The following is a 15,637-nucleotide window of genomic DNA, read 5'->3' as shown; positions in this document are numbered from 1 at the left end:
CTGAAAGGTTTACAAAGTCCTGCATCCCAGGAATCTCCTCAGTTTGGACTGAGGTCACACTGGGATGGTTGGTCACCCTAGTAGGAAGCACATAGAAAATATAGTAAGAACTTTAAAAGACGCACAAGTTACAAAGCCATTGTAAATGCTGAGGTGAGAAAACACAAGAGTGATCACTGGGACAGCAGTGGGGTGGCAGAGGAAACAGCTTCAACCAATAAAAGGAAGAATCAGCTGAACGTGATGTCGTGTGATCATATGGAGAGAGGCTGATGGAAGAAAGGCATGAACCAGGGAAGACTGAGTTTCTGGTTTGAATGTCTGAACGAAAAGGCACCATTAATAAAGACAGTGAAATGGTAAGTTCTATCTTGGACATGCCAAACTGAGGGGTCCGTGAACAATATCTAAGGGAAATTTTTCACAGGCATTTATCAGTGTTGCTCTGGAGCTCAGAAGATTGATGGAGAAATACGTAGAACATCTAGCACAGTCCCTGCTACAGTCTATGAATTTTTGTTAAATATTGTTGAGTATTGAGTTCCCCTCATCAGCACAGACAAAACATGCAGTTCTTTGCACACAATAGACTCTCAAGAAACTTGTGGTAAGTGATTGAGTGATTCATTCCTTAGCTCAGCACACCGGAGATATCTACCCTCCAAATACCTTTTTCACTCACTAGTTCATTTGTCAATCGTGAAACACAGAAGTGATTTCAGAAGAAAAAATGTTCTTCCATTAGTGGGGTCCAACTTTAAATTCTGACCTTTAGGACATTGTGTCTATTTCTTGAATCAAGTAAATATGTGTGACTTCAAGATTTTCAAGATGAATTCTAGTTCAAATCAAAATTCTTATTTTTTACTCTTCAGAAACATTACTTCCCCTAGAGACAGAAGGATTATATTCCAAGTAGACAGGTTGAAATGACAACATTATTATTTTTAAAAGTAAGCCAAGGGTGGACAAAATCAGAATAAAGAAAGCTAGGATGCCTTTTTTTAAATTATCATTATTTTCAATCATGGCTAGTTTGGAGAAATTGCTTAGCGGAGAACAAATAAAAGAATATAATTGGGAATGGAAAACATTTTCTTTTATTTAATCCCATTTTTATAAGTAAATACCAGTAGAGGGAAAAAGCTAGTCATGCATTGGTATGGGTTAAGAGTTAATAAAATAAGTGGAGATTTTTTTGAAAGTAGTAAATTTAATAGCTGATATTTATTGTATACCTAGGACAGTGGCACTGTGTTAAACACACAAAAACTGAAACTTATAAGTTTTAAAATGTGTTATTTACTGAATGTTATAAAATATCCGTAAATGGGTACATGCAGCAATCAAGCGCAGTAAAGATTAAAGCAAAAAAAAAGCAGCGGGATGGAAATGAGCAGATAAAGTTTTTAGTCCCTTCCTTCACAACTTGACTCTGTTACGTCTTTCTGGACCTATATGATTGTAATAATAGACTCCAAAAATAAGCCCAGAGGACTAGAAGTATAAGGGCTCAGACAAATGACATGTTTCTCTCCTTTAGAAAAAAATAGTACTTGTAGTTGGTAATTGTATTAGTTCATTCTCACGCTGCTATAAAGAACGGCCTGAGACTGGGTAATTTATGAAGGAAAAAGGTTTAATTGACTCACAGTTCTGCATTGTTGGGGAAGCCTCGGGAAGCTTACAATCAGGGCGGAAGGCAAAGGAGAAACACACGCCTTCTTCACAGGACAGCAGGACCCAGTGAGCGAGAGCCCGCAGGGGAAAAGCCAGACGCTTATAAAACCATCAGATCTCGTGAGACTCACTCACTATCACGAGAACAGCAAGGGGGAAACCGCTCCCATGAGCCAATCACCTCCACCTGGTCCCGCCCTTGACATGTGGGGATTATTGGGATTATAATTCAAGATGAGATATTGGGCGGGGACACAGCCAAACCATATCAGTAATTTAGAAAATAAGCCACCCCAAAATCCCCAAAGGGTGAAAAAGAATGGATATGTCTTCCTTCCCTGTGAGGCTTTCCCCCCAAAAGCAGTCCTAGCAATATCCAAACTTACAGTCCTAAGAAGTTTTACCCTGTCTTTTGAAATAAAGAAAATAACTGAGAGCAAAAGACAAATGGTGAAGAAGAGACTGGGTACAAAGTTTTCTCCCCTCCTGTCTCTGAGAGCGGCAGGGCTTTCCCCGAGCGAATGCTGACGCAGAGGTGGATTGAGAAAAGGGCAGAAGCCCTGGCCTCACCTTCATGCTGAGGAGGGGCTGCAGGTACCTGAGGGCCCTATGAAGGCACAAACTGGACGATGGCAGAGCAGTTGACTGGCAAACAGGGCCCCTGGGTGGTGCGATGCAGGCCAGTCCCCTGGCCTGGGAAGCCTCATTAGCATCTCCTAACGCCTGCGCTGAGCGCTGCCCCGTGGAGCCCGGGACCTGCCCTGGGGATCAGTCCCAGGAAAAGCCTAACAGCTGAGGAGACTTGAGGGCTGTGTGGCCTTTGCACTCAATGGGACACAAAAGGATCCACGTTGGACTTCAGCTTGAGAGGAAAACAATACTGATGGGTCAGCAACGGTGAAAAAGAATAGAGGAGGATGGGAGAAAGGAAGAAAAAACTATGGTAGAAGACAGGGAAAAGCAGCACAGAAGAGCGCTGTGCGCAGGACCCACGTGAGAAGAGTGAGAGCGGCTGCCGGGGGCTCAGAGGAGAGGGGAAAGTGGAATGGAGGGGAGACAGGATTCCGTGGGTCTGTTCCTCTGTCTTGAGCCTTCGCATCATGCTCTCAAAGTTCTTACTCCACATTTTTATTCACAAAAGCCAATGTGAAAATATTGAAATGTGGCAGAATTAGACCTCAGGACTTTTTTCTTAATACTTGCTCCTTTTTTTCTCTGTAGACCACAAGAATCTTACAAACAAAGGTAAATAAAAAACTAGGAGGCTGCAATGAACCCCAAAACGGCCCCTGAGCATTGCCGGTTTAATACTCTGGGGAGCCAATGGCTGCACCACTCATAGAATGGCACGCAGGGAGAGCTATCTAGTCCCAGCTCAACTGAGGACCACCACCCCTCACTAGCAGAAGCTACTAACTCTCTCTCCCTGCACGCAGCAGAACGCATGGCCATTCTGTCCTACCGAACTGAGCAACAAAAATCTCAGTGGGCTCAGAAGCTGCTGATTACATCGAGACTACAGTGATGCAAACGTTATAGCTATTTTCAGCACCGTGCTAATGAATTATATTTAACTACATTAAAAAATAATGATTTGGAAAGGCTACAATTATGAAATTTAAAATATAAATTGTACCCAAAGGATATTAAACGTGGGCTTTGCATTTTTTTCTCTTGCATTCAGAGCCTAACAAATACCCTTTTATCCTCTGAAAGAAAATGGGCAAACAGACTGATCAAATAGCTCACTCCAAGCAATTAAAACTTTCCATTACCATATGGAAAGATGTATGAATTGATCCAAAACACTTGTCCCTAATAAGGATATATTAACATCTGCCAACTGGAGTTCAGGAGTTAAATGAGATGGCAGTGGAGGGATTAGGAAGTAATGAAAGAAATGTTTTTCCAATAAGGCAGAAAAAGCCTTATTCATCCTGGAAAAGAAAGTCATGAATACATAACTCTGTGTGTGTGTGTGTGTGTGTACACTTATATATGTGTGTATGTCTCTGTATGTTTGAGTACACTTAACTATACATGTATTCATGTATGTTGGTATAAACTTACATATATGCATGTGTGCATTTATTTATGTATGAATGTATTTGTCTTTGTCCATTTGTGAAGGAATACCAGAGGCTAGGTAATTAGAAAGAAAGGTTTTTGTGTGTCTCGCAGTTCTGCAGGCTGTACAAGAAGCATGGATCCAGCATCTGCTTCTGGTGAGGCCTCAGGAGGCTTCCAATCATGGCAGAAGGTGAAGTGGAGCCAGCATCACATGGCAAGAGAGAAAAAAAGAGAGAGAAGAGGAGCTGCCAGGCTCTTTTCAACAACCAGTTATCACAGGAACTAACAGTGAGAACTCTCTCACTTCCAGGAGAAGGGCACCAAGCCATCCATGAGGGTGCACTCCCATGATCCAAACATCTCCCACCTCACCCCGCCTCCAACACTGGGGATCAAATTTCAACATAAGACTTGGTGGGGCCAAGCAAACCTTTTCCAAACCATAGCAGCATTCATCGAAATTCCCATCTCACCTCCACAAGGACAGGTTCACCATCAGGGTGATTGCCTTAGCTCAAGCTGCTGTCACAAAATACCATGGCCTGGGGGGCTTAAACAATAGAAATTTATTTCCCACAGTTCTGGGTGCTGAAAGGTCCAAGATCAAGGTGTCTGGTAGGGCTCTCTTCCTGGCTTGCAGACAGCCGCCTTCTCCCTGTGTGTCCAGATGGCCTTTCCTCTGAGTTCACTGGAGGAAAAAGAGACAGAAAGGTAGACAGAGAAAGAAAAAGAGATAGAGAGATCTTCCTCTTCTTATAAAGCCACCAGCCTGATTGGATCAGGGCACTACCCTTATGACCTCATTTAACCTTAATTACTTCCTAAACCACCTATTTTTAAATACAGTCACATTGCCAGTTAGGGCTTTAACATATGAACTTGAGGGTTTATATACCTAGAATTCAGACCATTCAATCCAGCCTCTTTCTTGCACCCTTCTAAGTTTCTGACCTGTATTTGTCTTAGTAGCTCTGGGTTTTTCTTAAATAGGGATCTTTCCATATCTCAGGTTGCCAAGTTTTTAAGGTGGCTCCAGATGTATATAAGAAACAGAACATGTGTTGGGGGTACGTAATCATCTACAATATTCAATGTATGCGTGGATATTGAGTGGGGCTTCTCCTGTTACCCTAAAGTTGTTATTAAGTTTCTAAACTGAGAACAAAATAGACTAGCTGCCCTGCATGCTAAATAAGTTGGCAGCAGTCCACTTCTAGGCCAGAGGGGAAGCACCAAAGTGCAGACCAAGTCCCTTTCCTTCCACCTCTCACCCTAGGCAGCTACAAGAGAGGGCAGGGAGGGGAGAGGGTGGGTGCCCCTCCAGGTACCTTCTTCCTGGAGGAAAATGGGAATATTTCCTCCCCCTGGAACCAAGGGTCATACATTTCACCAGTTGGACACTGTAATAGGTAATTTTATGTGTCAACTTGGCTAGGCTATGGTGACCAGTTGTTTGGTCAAGCACCAGTCTAGATGATGCTGTGAGGGTATTTTTTAGATGTGATGGGCATTTAAATCAGACTTTGAGTAAAGCAGATTACCCTTCCAATTATTTGAAGGCCTTAAGAGGAAGATAGAGGTCCCCAGAATGGAAAGAATTCCACCTCCAGTCTGCCTGGGGACTTAAGGCAGGTTTCAGATTTTCCAGCTCCCACAGTCATGTGAGCCAATTTCTTAAAATAAATGCCTCTCCATAGATAGGTAGGTAGATAGGTAGACTGATGAATAGGTTTATAGGTACTATACACAGAAATACATATACACATATACATAAGCACATAGACATCTTATTGCTGTTAGTTCTGGTTCTGTTTATGTGGATGAACGCTGGCTAATGCAGGTATCTATTTACCCAGCACAAGTCCTGGTCTGACACCTGAGCAGGGAAAACGGGAGTTAGAGCTAGATGGAGAGGTGGATTTGGCGGATATGGAGAGAACAGTTATAGGGGTGCCTCCTGCACAGCAACCTTTGGCATGGCAGGAGAGTGTGGGTTTCCTTGGGGTGGAGCAGGCACTCTGGAAGACAGCTGGGCTTCCACCATCTTACTGACTCCACAGCTGTGCCTCCGGAGAGAACCAGCACTCAGAAGCCTTCCAGAGCTGGGGGGCCACAGTGACCAGCCAAGAAGACAACCGCCCCCATTTCCATTAAACAGAACAACTGGCCCTTTCCCTCCTCCTTCTTGCCATGTACCCTGAAAGAGCTGAAGGGGGCCGGGCGCGGTGGCTCACGCTTGTAATCCCAGCACTTTGGGAGGCCGAGGCGGGCGGATCACGAGGTCAGGAGATAGAGACCATGGTGAAACCCCGTCTCTACTAAAAATACAAAAAATTAGCCAGGCGTGGTGGTGGGCGCCTGTAGTCCCAGCTACTCGGAGAGGCTGAGGCAGGAGAATGGCGTGAACCCGGGAGGCGGAGCTTGCAGTGAGCCGAGATTGCGCCACTGAACTCCAGCCTGGGCGACAGAGCGAGACTCTGTCTCAAAAAAAAAAAGAGCTGAAGGGAAGCTGTGGGGACCAGCACGATGTACCGCCTCCTCTCACCCATCCACCAGTGCTACTTCCCAGCAGCGGTGCTCAACCTTGGCGGCACATGAAAATCACTGAGAGGTCAGAAAGAAATACTCCCACTCAAGCCCCACCCCAGAATCACTCAGCCTAAGAGAGAACTAGAAGCTCCCAGTTGGAGCCAGGGCTGAGAACTCTCTTAGTGCTGCAGACAGGACAGCTTCTGCTTAGACAAAGGGAGAAAAGCAGCTTTGAGGCTGGACATCTTAGAGTGAACAACACTGTGTCTTCAAGTGTAGAATTAGACTGTCCTAGTAACAGTGAATAGAAAGTTATGGAATCTGTGGATTTCTCAAGCGTATATGGAATCTGGCTAACATGACATCACAGGACTCATTACCCAAAAGAATAGTATCTTTGGGCTGAAGTTATTGGTGAAAATTCAACTGAGCAAGGAGATTTCATGAGCATATTCTAGTGAGTTGAGGTGCCTCTGTGAACAGGCTCCAAATGAATCATTTCATGAACTGAGCCAGGCCTCAGGCTGTGCCATTTTTTCTACAAATGATCTAGAAATCAGATAATCTGATAGTTTGCTCCCTAATAGAGAAGCAAGATTATAAATGCAAAGTTATATAAGTGTTATTCAAGCCAGAAATTGACATTTTCTCCAAAGCCTGTACCCCTAGCACTGCTCTTCTCTAGACAGGCAACTGCTAGGGCCCAGGAATTAAAGCAGGATGTCAGCTCACCCTCCAGTCCTCCGTCTCCTGCCCCTGCTCCTCACAGCTCCACACCTGCCACGAGAGGATGTTCACCAAATGCCTGTGGGTTCTTCCCACTGCTCACTTGCAGATGCAAAGCTTGGGGTGGGCTCTTCTGCATTTCGCTTTTTTTTCTGCTGAATATTTCTCCTTCAGATGCAGAGATAAGGAAAAATCTTAAGGGATGGAAAAGGATGGGAACAGCCTGGCTTTGCATTGCCTTCTCTAACTTTATCCTTCCTATGTATTTTCTACACATTTTTCCCCTTCTCCAATTTCCTTGTGATTTTTCTTGGCCTTACTGTAACAGCAGTGAATGTAGTGATGGACATGAGGGGAAGGCAGTAAGCTCAACCTTACTTACCAAAATAAATGAGTAATCCGATTGCCCGCCACAAAAAGGCCCCCAAGCTCAAGTTTGGTGAGACTAAGTCGTGTGTGTATGGTGTGTGTTGTGTGTGTGTAAGGTGTGTGTGGTGCATGTATGTGTGGTATGTGTGTATGTGTGAGGTGTGTGCACATGTGTGTGTGTGCACATCCCATGCGCATGTTTTATACTGCATCCTCATGGGAAAAAAAGAGCCCTTTAGGACTGAAACTGTATGTGAATCTATATTTGAAGTGGGATAATATTTAATATTACATAAATTATGGTGTGATCACTTATATGTAAATAGAGCATTGTTACTTTTGAAATAATATGATGATACAAAGCAAACATTAATATTGGGTAACATTTTATTACTTATCACTTATAACAATGTGCTATAACTATAAAGTGCTTCATACACACTATTAGACTTTGTTTTCACAAACACAAAAAATCCTTTGAGGTAAGAGATAATCTTTCCTTTTTACAAACAAGAAACTGAGACCGAAGAGAGGAGTTACTTGCTATAAAGAGAAGATGCCATAGCAAAGAGAGGACCCAAAAGTAAAACCTGTTGATTCCATGAACCAAGACTTTTCCCCGTGCCTTCCGACAAAGTAAGTACTAAGCAAATATTAGAAGTATTAGAAGTGTATCTTCAGAAGCATTGCAGAGAAGGCAGCTGCAGGAAAACCAAAGACAAGTTTAGCTAATGCCTTCTCACATTAGTGTTAGGTCCTCATCCACCTGGAGCAAATCATAATCTCAAGGATATATTCCAGGTGAGAGTCGTAGAACTTGTCTCTACCTAGAAATCTAAGAAATAATTTCATCATCCCTGTGACCTCTAGATAAAGCCATACATGTGCGCATTGTAGTATAAATGTGCAATCTGCTTTTCTAAAGACCATCAGAAGAGAGCTCCTAACTTCTTTCATTGATCAATTCCGATATTTAACAGCACTCACTACTAAGCAATTTTTACATCAAAACCTATTTCTTTACCTACTCAATGTGCACTAAAAAGAAGTTGGTCACCATCTTTCTTTATAATTACTTTTCACAGATTTTTAAGGCAGCCACAAAATTTCTCTTCATTCATAAATCATCTTAGCTCTTTTAGTTTTGCTTTTAAGCCTTCACATTTCCAAGCTCTGATTAACTTTGATGGCTCTATGCCCTGAGTCTCCTCCAAGCGTTTCAGATCACTGCAAAAGCCACAGAAGCCAGAGTAGAAGACGGAAAGATTCAAGTTCCATATGCGCCAGTGGGGAGGGAGCCCGCTGCTGAGGGAGAGCCTATCAGGTTTCCTCCTCTACCCAGAGCCTCTCACTGCTGAGTCATGATGCTCCCAGACACTCTCCAAATGTCACCTACAGCCAGGTCAAGGTCCTTTCTTCCCAGTATTCTCATCAAATTACAGTCTCAAAGTGCCTACTGTAAGAAATGTTGATGGTTAAGACTTGATAAAACCGTATGATTTTAGTGCAAATAAATATAACATTTATGATTCTAATGAGAGAGGTCACATCATAAATATTCAAAATATGAACAAATGGATGAATAAATTAACAAATGGGCTCATTTAACTTTATGAAAATAACTTATTTGCACCCATATTTTTGGTGTTTAGTGTTTGTGATGAGGAAATGAATGGACAAATGCATATTCAGGAATAAATTGTTATAGGATAGTTTTTTAAATAGAATGTAATCAGGGCTCTCATGCAAATACAAAATAAATTTGTCTAAAAAGAATGAGATCATGTCCTTTGCAGGGATATGGATGGAGGTGAAGGCCATTATCCTTAGCAAACTAAAACAGGAACAGAAAACCAAATACTACATGTTCCTACTTACAAGTGGGAGCTAAATGATGACAACATATGGACACATAGAGGGGAAGAACACACACTGGGACTTATCAGAAGGTGGAGGGTGGGAGGAGGGAGAGGATCAGGAAAAATAACTAATGGGTATTAGGCTTAATACTTGAGTGATGAAATAATCTTTATAACAAACCCCCATGACACAAGTTTACCTATGTAACAAACCTGCACATGTACCCCTGACCTTAAAATAAAACTTAAAAAACAATAAAAACAAATGTGTCAAAGATTTTATTTAATTCATTAATTAATGAGGAAACCGGTAAGATGCTAAAACTGGTTCAGAGGAGAATTCTAGGGCTGACACATCTATAGACAGAAAATGATGCTTAAATGAATTCACAAATAAGATGTAAAACTGGTTTGTTGAGGAGAGGGGAGGAAAGAAAATCAATTGCATGTATGATATAATGATGAATAAGTGGGATCTTTTACTCAAGATGCTCACAAAGAATTATGAAACCATTATAATTCAAGATCATGGACACGTGCCATGTGAAGGGAGAATTGGGAAAGGGAGATGTTCTGTTTGCTCAGAAGAAGATGGGAGGATTCATGGAGGAAGTTTTCAGGGATATGTGTCTTGGAGGATTCCAGCTTTCAAAGACACTGTGAGGATATTGTGAGTAAACACCTGGCTCCATCTGGAAGAATCTAGTGTATGAAGTCAAGGGGTAGGAGACAGACCTGGAAAGGAAAGTCAGGGACAATCATAGAGAACCTTGAGGACCATGTGGAAGGCAGAAAGGATATACTGAAGGTTCCTGAGCAGGGGAGTATAATGGGCAAACAACAGAATGATGACCTCCCTCCACCTGAATGGCAAATAAGTTGAAAAAGAAGACAGTTGACTCTAGGGAGAAGATTAGGCATTAACTGCAATAGTCCAGGGAAAAGCAATAATACAGACCTAGACAGGGACTACAGTATGGAAAATGGGAAGAAAGAGACCCAGATGGGTGCTGTCTTCTCACCATTCTCATCATTCTGGCCTTCTAACACCACACCAACAAAACACTGAGATTTCTGCAATTTTGTCTCTCCACTGGAGGCTTTCAAACACCAGCAAAGCTATGTTCTTTATGACTCTCTCTGTGTCCACACCAACCCTTCAGCCACTTGCTGTCTGACCTCCCTGTCCACAGAGCAAGATTTCCATGCCCCTGTGCTCCCTCTGAGATCTGATGTCCCCCCTGCTTCTCAGCCAATGCTTTTAAATGACATTGAACTACCTGCTAAAGTGCATCCATAAAGTGTTCCTATTTGACCTATGGAGACATCACATTCCAGGTCTGCAGAATGTTCTCCTGTGCTGTTAATGCATGACTAACTACTTTAATCACAAAAATAAGCTCTCCGTCAGTGGTATTTTGCAGGTACAGGTGCAGAGATTTCAGCAGTGGCAGAGTGCACTCAGGCACCATGGCAACCAGTGCGTCAGCCTGGGTACACTTAGCAGCAGTGGAATAGTCAGCTTTCCATTCATTTGAGCTGACAAGAAAAACTAGAGATGTTTTGTCCTGCCTTTCCCTCTCAAAGTCGGCTGTCTGGTGAAGAAGGAAATGTTTGGCAGGTCCCAGAGCAGCACGGATACTGGTCTTTATACCCAGGCAAAATTAGGGTGGAAATTGCAGCCCAAATTGGCTCAAATGCTTTTCCAGTGTATCTGCAGAGGCTGCCATCTGCGGGAGTTCCAGGCAGGGCTGGCTAGGTGTGTGTGCTGCCTGCTGGTGTGTCACTTAATGTTGCTTTAACTTGATTTAAAATCACTTGCCAGAGACTGTCCTTCATCTCTGCCCTGCCACATTTTATGGGCTTATGAAATAATATGCATTTTGTGGTTACTACTATAGCCCTTGTGTAAGAAATGCCTAAGGTACCAAGATTTTCTTATTTTCAGGATTGTTCTGGAGGAGATTAAAACTCAACTAAAACTATCTTGAGCAAAACTGGGCCTGTAAAGCCTTATATAACTAGGCAGTCTAAGGGACTCAAATAATATGTTTTCATCTACCTACTTCTTTCTCTCTCAACACTTGGCCTAATGTCCTCCTAATCCTTATGGTTTGTATAAGCACAGGGCTTGGCCATAGACAATTCTGGGCTTAGAGTTCCACATTTGCAATCCCATAGCAAAAGGGGTGCATCTTTCTGCTGGTGCATGCATACAAAATCCCAGGGAAGGGCTCTGATTAGCCTGTCCTGGGTCACATGTTTATCCCCAATGAGAACTATGAGGAGCGAAGCAGGTAGGGTTGCTTGCACTGTGGTCAGAGGAGTGAATACTGTGATCTGCATCCCCAGAGATGCAACAAGAAAGAGAGAGGAAAAGATGGTCGCCACATCAAAACAATAGCTGAAGCCGAAAATGTAGAAGATTTCTCAACTAGCTAGCACCTCAGGATTCACAGAGTGCCCCACTTGCAAATACACTGATCATAACACTGTGGGGTTTCCCATGTCCAGGGTACATCATTCACACTGTATGCTATGTCATGGCCTGCCAGGCCTGCCCTGCACATTGAATGCTGGGGGAAGTTACCCCTGAAGTTGTGCAATCTCAGGGCTATGTCTGGTTACTCCCAGAGGAATGAGAAGAAAAGTGGTGTCAGAAGCTGAAATTAGATCAGAGACCAGTGCATCCACAGAACTAGAGAGATGAAAGAAACCAAAGGTCTAAGAGATGGGAAGTTGTCAGGCAGTGTGCTGGCCTCGGAGGCAGGGTAACAGCAACAAGAGTGTGAAAGGCAGCCTGACTAGGACAGGCACTGTCTGCTCTCTGGCATCCCCTTTATTTCTGGATGGACATCAATGTCTCTGAATGAACAGGACGTAACTCCAGCTAGAAGAATTTTGCCTGCAGGGGGGCTTGTGTCCCAGCTGAGGCAGGAATAGAAGAGGGGGAACAGGTGCTCTTGCCCTTGTCAGGGTAGCTGTCTCAGCAGAGGTTATGATATGACTCCTGGCAGGCTTAAGCCTTCCAGGCAGAGCTGCGTGGTGGTGAGTAGGCTGTGTCCCCTAGTGGAAGGCAGGCTGATATTCAGCTGGGACACAACACCATGCCCTGCCAGTTATTGACTCCTGCCATGTCCGTTCTGATTGATCAGTGCCTGTCCCAACCACTTACCAAATATTTTTCCTGTCTCCCTGATTCTGGGTGCCTTTGTCCACTATCTCATTTGCTTCTACCATAAGCTCTCTCTTCTCTTTCTAGGATTCCAATTTCACTTATGTTAGACCTTATTACCACATCTCAAGTATCTCTTACACTCGCTTCTATCTTTCGATTCTTTTTCAGTGTTTCAGTCTGAGTATTTTCTTCCAATCTTTCCCTTAGTTCAAAGGTTATTACCTCTGAAAACAATGTCCAATTTTCTGTTAAACCTATTACCCTCTCTTTTTGTGGCAAAATATATATAATGTAAAACTGACATTTTAACCACTTTTAAACGTACAAATCCATTACTCTTTTAGTTATTGTATTTTTTAATTCTATAATTTTTATTCAGTTATTAAAAAAATAATTTTCAGTTCTCTTTCTCAACCTTGTCTTTTAAATCCCTAAAAATATTAAGCATAGTTATTCTAAAGTCCATGTATAATATCTTTACTTGTTAGATTCCTCATAAGTCTATTCAATTTTGTCACGTGTTTCGCTGGGTTTATGGATCAATACTTGTCTCCAAATGCCAGATTGTCTGTTTCATACTAGGAAATATATACTAAAAATGGTAAAATAATTTGAGGCTCTGGTTGATTTCATCTTCCTCCAAAATGGACTTACCTTTGCTTCTGGCAGGCAACCAAGGAGTCTGACAATAACAAGTGTTGGTAAAGATAATAAGTGTTAGTGAAGCAATGAGAATACATACACTTGCAAAACAATTTGGCATTTCTAGAAATGTTGACTTTTGACCCCTCATACAAATCCATTTTATAAATCAGAATACTGAGGCCCAAAAGGGTTAATTGGCCCAAGACAACATTGTTTTAGAGGCCAGGACCCAGAGACAGACTTTTACCTATTTTATTTTATTTTATTTTTAAGTTTTGTGGTACACGTGCAAATTAGTTACATAGGAAAACATGTGCCATGGTGGTTTGCTGCACCTATCAACTCATCACCTAGGTATTAAGCCCAGCATGCATTAGCTATTTATTCCTAATGTTCTCCTTCGCCCCAACCCACCCCCTGACAGCCTCCAGTGTGTGTTGTTCCCCTCCCATGTGTTCTCATTATTCAGCTCCCACTTATAAGTAAGAACATGCAGTGTTCTGATCAATGTCACCATCAACCTTCTCAAATCTTGTTATTTCCCTCCAGTTCATACTAACAAGGAAGTTCACTTTATTTATTTATTTTTCAAATCCTACTTCCAAGCAATAAATTTCAGAGTGATTTTTAAAGAGCACATCTTTCACTTCACCTCTAGTACAAACAAAATGCAGCCATTGTGCATTTATGGCAGCTCCAAAGCCCATCTCTCAGTTGGCTCTCTGTTGTCCAGGTGGCTTCCATCTTTCCCCCGATGCTGTGAAGAGCTGCCCAAGCCTTAAGTCTCTCACAGCGGCTGTGGGGAGCTGGGATGGAGCTAGAACAGGAACCCATATGGGAAACAGGAAACTAACTCCCCCATTTTCTCCCTAGCCTCAGCAAGAACTTACCAGGGATGGGTACATTCCTCCAGCAGGGCTGGACTATCTGATACTTTATGAAAGTCTGTTCTCCCAAGGCCTCTGCTACCCACCACCCACCCCCAACCACAAGAGGATGTATTAGTCCATTCTTGCATTGCTATAAGAAATGCCTGAGACTGGGTAATTTGCAAAGAAAAGAGGTTTAATTGGCTCACGATTATGCAAATTGTACAGAAAGCATGGTGCTGGCATCTGCTCAGCTTCTGGGGAGGCCTTAGGAAACTTACAGTCATGGCAGAAGGTGAAGTAGGAGCAGGAGCAGGAGAGAGAGCAAGGGGGAAGGTACTACACACTTTTAAACAACTAGATCTCGCCAGAACTCACTCACTATCCGAGAACAGCACTAACGGGATGGTGTTAACCATTCATGAGAAATCTGCTCCCATGATCCAATCACCTCCCACCACACCCCACCTCCAACATTAGGGATTAAAATTCAATGTGAGATTTAGTGAGGACACAGATCCAAATCCTATCAGAGAATATTTCAGAAGAGCCAATCACTCACTGGCAAACTTCAGTTCTAAATAGGAATCAAAGATTTTTTCACTAAAATAAATAATAAGAAAACGTTTTACTTTAATTTAACTTGATAAATAGGTAAAAGACAGGAGCAGGAAGAGGGTATTATAATTCCACTACCACCTACTAAAAGGTAACAACCATGACAGATATGACCAATTCCTTCTATTTCTTACAATGCATTGTACATACTCAAGATCATCCTGTGTATACAGTTTTGTAAGTACTTTTTTTGGCATAATATTATTCATTAGTATTTTCCAGGCCATTAAAGAATGTTTATTAATACCTCTTTAATGCCTTTATAGTACTGTAGAGGTAGTGTAATTTTCTTAATGGTTCCTAATATTGGATAGTTTCAAATTTTTATCCCCATTGTAATCTTTATTATCTACTTAGCACTCTGTTCTCATGCCTCATAGCTCAATAATTTTTTAAAGACTTTGAAGTGCCAGTATCATCCTTTCAGCAGAGCTGAGGAATCTGATTACAGTTTTCTCATGGAGAAGGAGTCTCACACTTTTTTTTCCTTATAACACATTTTTCCTGCTTTACATATTTCCCCTCTTGCAATTTTTCAAGATCAGCCTTGAACCGATTTTAAATAGGTTTCTCTGTGGCCAGGTATTCTGTGCTATATTCTAATCATCTTTATGGACATTTTGGAATTATATCAGATTTTAAACAAGAGCTATTTAGGAGATTTATGAAGAGCTGGTACTCCTGCATGGACAACTTTACTTGGTAATTACAAGAAGAAACTTTAATTTTGGAAAATGTAGTTAGTGATCCTTCCCACCCCAACAGCCAGATCTATCTTAGCATGTCACTTCGAAGCACAATGAAAATATTCTTAACTGCTGTAGAATGGACTTGAGCATGCTGGACACAGTAAATTGGGTATCTGTCAGGTGAAAGGCACAGGCCCAGAAACTGTCTTCCCTTGCACACTGAGATGTGGCTCTTATGTTGAATCCAGCACATAGAAATTTGCTGAGAGGTGTTTCTAGGGGATGGGGATATCAGCTGCAGACATTTGCAACATCTTCCTGTGGGCAGACGCACAGGGACCATCTTACATAGCTGTGCAAATGAAATGCATCTGACCTGCAATGTCGAACGATGAGAACCCAACA

The 15,637-nt window shown here is 42.3% G+C and overlaps 1 long non-coding RNA gene across 1 annotated transcript in view; it reads right to left on the bottom strand.

Annotated features, from left to right (window-relative positions):
* Positions 1 to 755: 755 nt before the first annotated feature.
* LOC131380656 (uncharacterized) overlaps positions 756 to 15,637 on the bottom strand; it is a 43,339-nt gene continuing 28,457 nt past the window's right edge. Inside the window, exons 2-3 of the long non-coding RNA XR_004247784.2 lie at positions 7,012 to 7,173; positions 756 to 4,438 (exon numbers count right to left, since the gene is read on the bottom strand). This is a non-coding gene — a long non-coding RNA (uncharacterized LOC131380656). The remainder of the gene's footprint in view (positions 4,439 to 7,011; positions 7,174 to 15,637) is intronic.

Source organism: Hylobates moloch, unplaced genomic scaffold (assembly GCF_009828535.3).
Source record: "Hylobates moloch isolate HMO894 unplaced genomic scaffold, HMol_V3 SCAFFOLD_4, whole genome shotgun sequence".
Lineage (NCBI taxonomy): Eukaryota > Metazoa > Chordata > Mammalia > Primates > Hylobatidae > Hylobates > Hylobates moloch.
This window is presented reverse-complemented; position numbering and strand designations above follow the sequence as displayed.